Genomic DNA, 8,094 nt, shown 5'->3' with positions numbered 1-8,094 from the left:
ATCATGTGTGATGCTCATGATGTCATCATAATTAAATAATGAATAATATATGTTAAGTAAATACTAGATAGAAAATAAAAGGAGACTTATAGTTCAACTGCTGAAAAGATGGATTATTCAGTATTTATTTTGGTAATAGGAGAAACAATTTAGAAAAAATAAATTATGCATCAAAATAGATTTTGAATGCAATAACAAGTTAAATGTAATAAATAGAACATTAATAATACAACTTAGAATAATCATAATTAAATAAACCAGCAATTTTTTTATTCAGTGCCAACTACATATGCTGCATTAGATTTTATGGTCAATATAAAAGTTATATGCTTTTTGGTTTGTCTGAGTAACATAAAGTTACTTGGAAACAACTGGTTCTCAAAGTGGTTTCCCTAGAGAAGGTGGAAGTAGAGTGTATTGAACACTTCTTATACACTGCTTCAAAATGTTTTAGTCCCACTTCTCATTCCAGTACTGCTTCTATGATCAATTCAGAACAGGTTTTTAACTGCTTCATCCAAACAGAACTTCCTAGCATTTGCATCCAACTCTAGGATTTTTTATTGGGTACTCCAAAATGCACAACCTGGAAATGAGCTTGAATTAATTTCCTAGAGGTCACTTCTGGTCAGTGGAGGATGACACTCTGTGAATAAATAGTACCCCCTTTCATCACCAGGTGGACATTTTTGAGGACCTATTTTATAAGATTCCTTAGAATATCCCTCAGGATGCAGAATCAATAGTACATTAGTGGTGGCAACCTGGATAACATGTTTGCATTAACTTATTTCCTGTTTTACAACTTTGTCCTGAAATCTGGCTGTCTACAAGTAATCACAGGAATCAGAAAGACTGTTTTGAATATAGGCTCCACTCATTCTAGCAAAGTAAATCTCAGACTACCTAATTAATGGATCTAGGCCTCAGTTTCCTTATCTACAAAGGGTTAATGATAGAATTTTTGTGAATTTAATGTGATAATGTTTGGTAAATAGTAAGCATAAAATAAAAAAAATGACAATTTTTTCAATGAAGAGGGCAGTATTAGGAAGAGAAGAATTTTTATACCACAGACATTTAAACATTCAGTAGGGTATGTTTGGATTATACTCAAAATGCTGCTATTAGGGGCGTCACATACATAAAGAAGCTGTTAAAGACCATAATTGTGTATTATCATTCCTCACTGTTGGATTTGTTTGCCATATAGATAAAACAAATCCAATGCAAATCCAAAAATCAAATCACCACTGATCCATTTCATTTCTTATCTACTTTATCAGAGAGTAAAATGAAACCAATGAACAGGAACGTTGCCTTATCTACGTTAGAGTTTGTTCAGTAAATTCATTTTTTAAGATTCCTTACCCCGTCGACGTCCCTAGCATCTTTAAGGCCAAGTTCAATACCTAAAAATGGAATGATTGACAATATTTTAGTAGGTGGTAGAGGAATATGTGATTGATACCCACTAAATTATTTGTTCTGAGCTCTTTCAATTTTACTTATTTAGGAGAACCATTATCATATCATTTTCTTTTTTTTATTTTTTTTATTTTTTAAATTTTATTATTGTACTTTAGGTTTTAGGGCACATGTGCACAATGTGCAGGTTTGTTACATATGTATCCATGTGCCGTGTTGGTTTGCTGCACCCATTAACTCGTCATTTAGCATTAGGTATATCTCCTAATACTGTCCCTCCCCCCTCCCCCCACCCCACAACAGTCCCCAGAGTGTGATGTTCCCCTTCCTGTGTCCATGAGTTCTCATTGTTCAATTCCCACCTATGAGTGAGAACATGCGGTGTTTGGTTTTTTGTCCTTGCGATAGTTTACTGAGAATGATGGTTTCCAGTTTCATCCATGTCCCTACAAAGGACATAAACTCATTATTTTTTATGGCTGCATAGTATTCCATGGTGTATATGTGCCACATTTTCTGAATCCAGTCTATCATTGTTGGACATTTGGGTTGGTTCCAAGTCTTCGCTATTGTGAATAGTGCCGCAATAAACATACATGTGCATGTGTCTTTATAGCAGCATGGTTTATAGTCCTTTGGGTATATACCCAGTAATAGGAAGGCTGGGTCAAATGGTATTTCTAGTTCTAGATCCCTGAGGAATCGCCACACTGACTTCCACAATGGTTGAACTAGTTTACCGTCCCACCAACAGTGTAAAAGTGTTCCTATTTCTCCACATCCTCTCCAGCACCTGTTGTTTCCTGACTTTTTAATGATCACCATTTTAACTGGTGTGAGATGGTATCTCATTGTGGTTTTGATTTGCATTTCTCTGATGGCCAGTGATGATGAGCATTTTTTCATGTGTTTTTTGGCTGCATACATGTCTTCTTTTGAGAAGTGTCTGTTCATGTCCTTTGCCCACTTTTCCATGGGGTTGTTTGTTTTTTTCTTGTAAATTTGTTTGAGTTCATTGTAGATTCTGGATATTAGCCCTTTGTCAGATGAGTAGGTTGCAAAAATTTTCTCCCATTCTGTAGGTTGCCTGTTCACTCTGATGGTCGTTTCTTTTGCTGTGCAGAAGCTCTTTAGTTTAATTAGATCCCATTTGTCAATTTTGGCTTTTGTTGCCATTGCTTTTGGTGTTTTAGACATTTAAAATTGATTATTGGTTACTTGTTAAGTGATCTTTGTTAAAAAAAAAAAAGGTAAAGTTTCATTTTTGAGGTAGACAGTATTTTCTAAGGACCTCTGAACTAAACTAAGGCTTCCAGCTCTTTGTCATATTTTACATACTTTTTTTCTATTTGTTATAACATTTCTTTTCTCTACTCTCAAGTCTTGATAGCAAAGAGAAATAGCAAAATTCTATTTGTCATAGCAAATAAAAATAGTAGTGCTACATTACATAAGATTCAGAAGATATGTCAAAAAAAGCAATTTTGTAGATTTGGTTACCCAAGTTATTCCGCTATATCCATTCATCTGTCTCATGTATATGATGAATTGCTAATTTTTCTGTAACTAAACTGTGTTTTTGTTAACATGTCTTAACTTCCACATTAATCATTTTCTGCCGTTTTTATTTTTGCTTATTTAGATATGTTTAAAATGACTTATAGTGCTTTTTCGGTGGAGCAGACTATTTAAAAGATTGTTGAATTTACTTAACTTCGTAGTTTGAACGTGTGGAACCTGTAACCACAATAATTTTAGACCCAACATTAAGTACAGAACAATAATTTTGCGCCAGCTTCATGCTTGTTTAGTGACTTTTCTTTGCATTTTTGCTTTGAAAGATGAACATTTTTATAATTCTACTGGTAAAGAATAGAATTTTCAATTTTTCTTTTATCATTGTTTATGAAGTTTTTGATCAGTTATCTAGATGCGTTGAGTAAAGTAGACTTATAATCTAAAATTTGATGTACTTTGTATATTCATTATTGAAAAATTGATTACATTTTCTCTTTCTTTTCTTTATATATCAATTTCTTTTTATGTAAATTCCTTTTCTATGAATTCAACAAATATTTGGATGCTATAAAATTCCAACCATTATTAAAATATTTTCATTTTATAGAATTTAACTGAATTCATCAATTCATATAGGATTTAAAGAATAATGACTTTATTAAGTATCATGAACAGTATCCAAACTGAGCATCATTGTCATGATCCCCACATAGGAATAACTATTTCCATAAAACAAAGGTTTAATTTTGTTTTGTCAGTTCGTTTTCATAAAAAATTTTAACAGCAAATTACACACTTCTGAAATTCACTTTTTTCTTTCTTTCAATAATAATCAGCCCACTGAGACCAAAGTCCATGTGGTCAGACACAAAAGAGCCATTGATTGCTGAACCTGTCCACTCCTGCCTTCAAAGGCACAAAAAGAACACAGAAAGTCAATATAAAGCAGGTAATTTGATGTGATGTTTTATAAGAGGTTATGTGGAAATTACTAATGAGTCTGTATGTGCAGACTAAAGCTGTTAAAGTTACATCTTAAGAAATTGCTGAACCATAAATTTAATCTTTGTCTTGGCTTCCAAAGGACTTACATAAAAGAAATACTCTTTTTTAGAACCTCACTTGGCCATTTTGCTGTCAAACAATAGTCATTGACAAGCCAGAGGCAGGACATGAGGTGTGAAAATAGAATGATAGCTATGAAGGAAAGTACTCCTAAAAATTTATGTAGGTGTTAACTCAGTAGTATCAAAAGTGAGAGGAATGCTAGTCTCCTTTCACACTTTGGTGATACATCCTTTGAACATATGTCCAGCATCAAAGACTCTTCCCTGAAACATCTTTGGATCAAATTGAAGTTAGGTGACATGTTTCAGGCTGAACAGATCTGTTAAGATGGCATTTTCAGGAACAGGAAGAGAACAGGGAATTGAGGATCTGGGATGCGAATCTCTGTTTTCCTGCTCTCAATACTCAAAGGACACAGATTGTACTGAAATATCCTGTGTCATCACTTCCTGGGGAGACTGGCACTTATTTAAGTGATTCTAGACTCTCTACTAACACTCTTGATGGAATTATGTTGGTGAAATTAACTGAGAAGCTAGTTCTTCTCATTTTAAAATCTCATTTGTCTTTTAAAAACCCATGTCTCTTCTGAAGTGCAAAAGAAAGAAATTTTCTAGCCAAAACACATCCAAAAGTAGATCGAGGACAAATCAAGTAAGAGTACAGAAATGCCTGCTTTTCCTTCTTTTACACTCTCCCCTTTTCACACAACTTGTCTTTCTTATGTCTCTCTTATAAGGCAAGCAGCTTCCTTGAGATATTGGCAAGAATTCTCCCCAAAACTACTGTGAACTTGAAAAGAAAATGGGATCTGTAGATATTTCAAAAGTATCACTCACCTCCCTGCCAGACCAAATGTGTCACCTTCCTTCCAATTTGCTTTCCATCCAAGTAGAATGAATAACTATATGCCAGAGAACTCCAGGCTGGTTTACCTGAAGTACTTTATTGTAATCAATTCCCCGAAGCCTTTTCAATGTCAAGGGCACAAACTCTTTAATTGCAACAAAGTAAAAAAAAAAATGTTGTATTTGATGCTAAGATAAGCAATAAGAGTACTGAATAAGTCTAAAATGTTTTTTTACAGGAGTTTGGGAAAGAGATGTATTTGAATGCAATTTTAAGTACATGGGTACCATAATGATGCTTATCACAAAACTCTGAAAGAACCACATTGTAATACATTTTGTAAATAAAACAGAAAAAAAATATTCAATCATTGGGAAGAAATATCTTGATACTGCATTCTCACAGCTGAAACACTGAATTTATAAGGACTTATATACCTCTTGTATATACAGAAAAACATTTTTTTCTCTATCTGTTTTCCAGAACCTATAACATGTAGCCTATAGGCAAGCAGAAGAACTACTCACAGACTGCCTTTTCCTCTTCTTTTCTTCCCCTTCCAAGTATCAGTGATGTGACTCAAATTAAGTTCTAGAAAATTTGCATCTCTGCTTTCTGAGTTTGAAACCACCAATTCAAAACACCACAACTCAGTTTAATTTTCTTGTTAGGCTTTGCCCTAATAATTTATTTGTCATTATTTTATAAGACAGGGAGCTAATACTTGTTTTTATTATGAAGTGTAATTTAATAGAACAAAACCCATAAGAGCTAAACAAGCACTGTAGAGTACAAAGTAATGAATTACAGAATTGCCAATAGTTTTATTAGGCTTTCAAAGACTCAAGAGTCATAGGTTGTAAGAAAGCAGTAGCAAAAAACCTCATCTTATATTTGACAGTCTATTATACTAGATAATATCTTTTTATCTACTATCAACATTTATATGTCAGGAAGTTACGAACATAATTGGATGGGATGGAGTTGGGAGGAGGCCAGCCAAGGAGGGTGCAACAAATGACTTTAATATAAAAGGGAGCAAAAAGATTTCAGTACAGTGAGAGAAAACATGTTAATATACAAAAACAAGAAAGATCTGAGTAGATAAGCACTCAAATACAGTTGGATATGGAATACAACTTATAATTCATAAATTAGGTAAGATGTGCCTATGCTAAGAATATATACAGCAATTCTCATCTGGCCTAGATTAAATGATCTTTCTAGCTAAGGGAGGACAAATTCATATCCATAATAGAAACTTGTTCCTGTCATATTGTGTTGTTTGCATATAGATGTATAGATGTTACAAACAATAAAGTTTGAACTTCAGTTATGCAAAATGTTATGTCAAAGAACTCACTTCTATCAGGCTGAGTGCCCTCCAAGGATTGGAGGACACTTAAGTAATTGGAGAAATTTTCTTACGTTTTCCCGTATCTAGATTTCCTATCCACAAAATGCTTAATCAGATGGTAAGTGAGAAGTGGGAAGAATTCACAATCCTTTTTTCTAGTAAGAAGAACTTTTTAAAATAACTTTTAAAAAACATTTTCCTCACAATTTTCCCTGTGCCATTTTTTTTCTATTTTCTTGTTAACTAAAGAGATAATAAAATGAACTTATAAAAATAAAATTGATGGTCAAAACCCCGCTACTCAATTATCCAGTGATCAACAGTTTTGCTGTTTTAAATGATTTTATAAGTAGTTATAATTATATTGAAAAATACATATATCACATAGAAAAACTTTATCATTACTTCCTCATTTGTTTTTTGTACACTGTAACCATTGTGTAGTCTTTTATCCCTTGCCCGCTTCCCACCATTCTGTCCAAGTCCCCAAAGTCCATGCCTTTATGTTCTCATAGTTTAGCTCCCACTTATAAGTGAGAACATCTGATGTTTTGTTTTCCATTCCTGAGTTACTTCACTTAGAATAATGGCTTCCAGCCAGGCGTGGTGGCTCATGCCTATAATCGCAGCACTTTGGGAGGCCTCGGTGGGAGGACCACCTGAGGTCCAGAGTTCGAGCCCAGCCTGATCAACATACAGAAACCCCATCTCTACTAAAAAAATGCAAAAAAAAAAAAAAAAATAGCCGGGCGTGATGATGCATGCCTGTAATTCCAGCTACTTGGGAGGCTGACACAGGAGAATCACTTGAACCTGGGAGGTGGGAGTTGTGGTGAGCCAAGATCATGCCATTGCACTCCAGCCTGGGCAACAAGAGTGAAATTCTGTCTCAAAATAATAATAATAATAATAATACTCTCTAACTCCATCCAGGTTGTAGCAAATGCCATTATGTCATTCCTTTTTATGGCTGAGTAGTATTTCATGGTATGTATATGTATGTATATATACACAGATATATATATACACATATATACACATTTTATATATACATTTATATATTTATATATACATTTATATGTATATATATACATCAACCAACGAGTGGAACATATATACATATATTTTTTATATACAGATATATAAAATGTATATATATACAGATATATATATATAAAATGTGTGTGTGTGTGTGCGTGTGTGTGTGTGTATATTCCACTCATTGTTTGATGAGCATTTAGGTTGGTTCCATATTTCTGCAATTGCAAATTGTGCTGCTATAAACATGAGTGTGCAAGTGTCTTTTTCACATAATGACTTATTTTCCCCTGAGTATATACCCAGTAGGAGGATTGCTGGATTAAGTTGCAATTCTACTTTTAGTTATTTAAGGAATCTCCATACCGTTTTCCAGAGTGGTTGTACTACTTTGCATTCCTACCAGCAACGTAAAAGTGTACGCTTTTCACTACATCCATGCCAATATCTATTTTTTTTTAATTTTTTAACTATAATCATTCTTGCAGGAGTAAGATGTTATATCATTGTGGTTTTAATTTGCATCTCCTGGATAATTAGTAATGTTGAGCATATTTTCATATGTCATTGGACATTCATATCTTTTCCTTTGAGAATTGTCTATTCATGTTATTTGTCCACTTTTTGATATGGGATTATTTGCCTTTTTCTTGCTGATGGTTTGAGTTCCTTGTAGATTCTGTATATTATTCCTTTGTTGGATGCATAGTTTGTGAATATTTTCTCCCACACTGTGGGTTGTCTGTTTAATCTGCTGATTATTTCTTTTGCTGTACAGATGCTGTTTAGTTTCTATTATAAATTTCTATAGGTTTGATAAACACATAGTGTCATGA

This window comes from Nomascus leucogenys, chromosome 2, assembly GCF_006542625.1.
Source record: "Nomascus leucogenys isolate Asia chromosome 2, Asia_NLE_v1, whole genome shotgun sequence".
Lineage (NCBI taxonomy): Eukaryota > Metazoa > Chordata > Mammalia > Primates > Hylobatidae > Nomascus > Nomascus leucogenys.
This window is presented reverse-complemented; position numbering follows the sequence as displayed.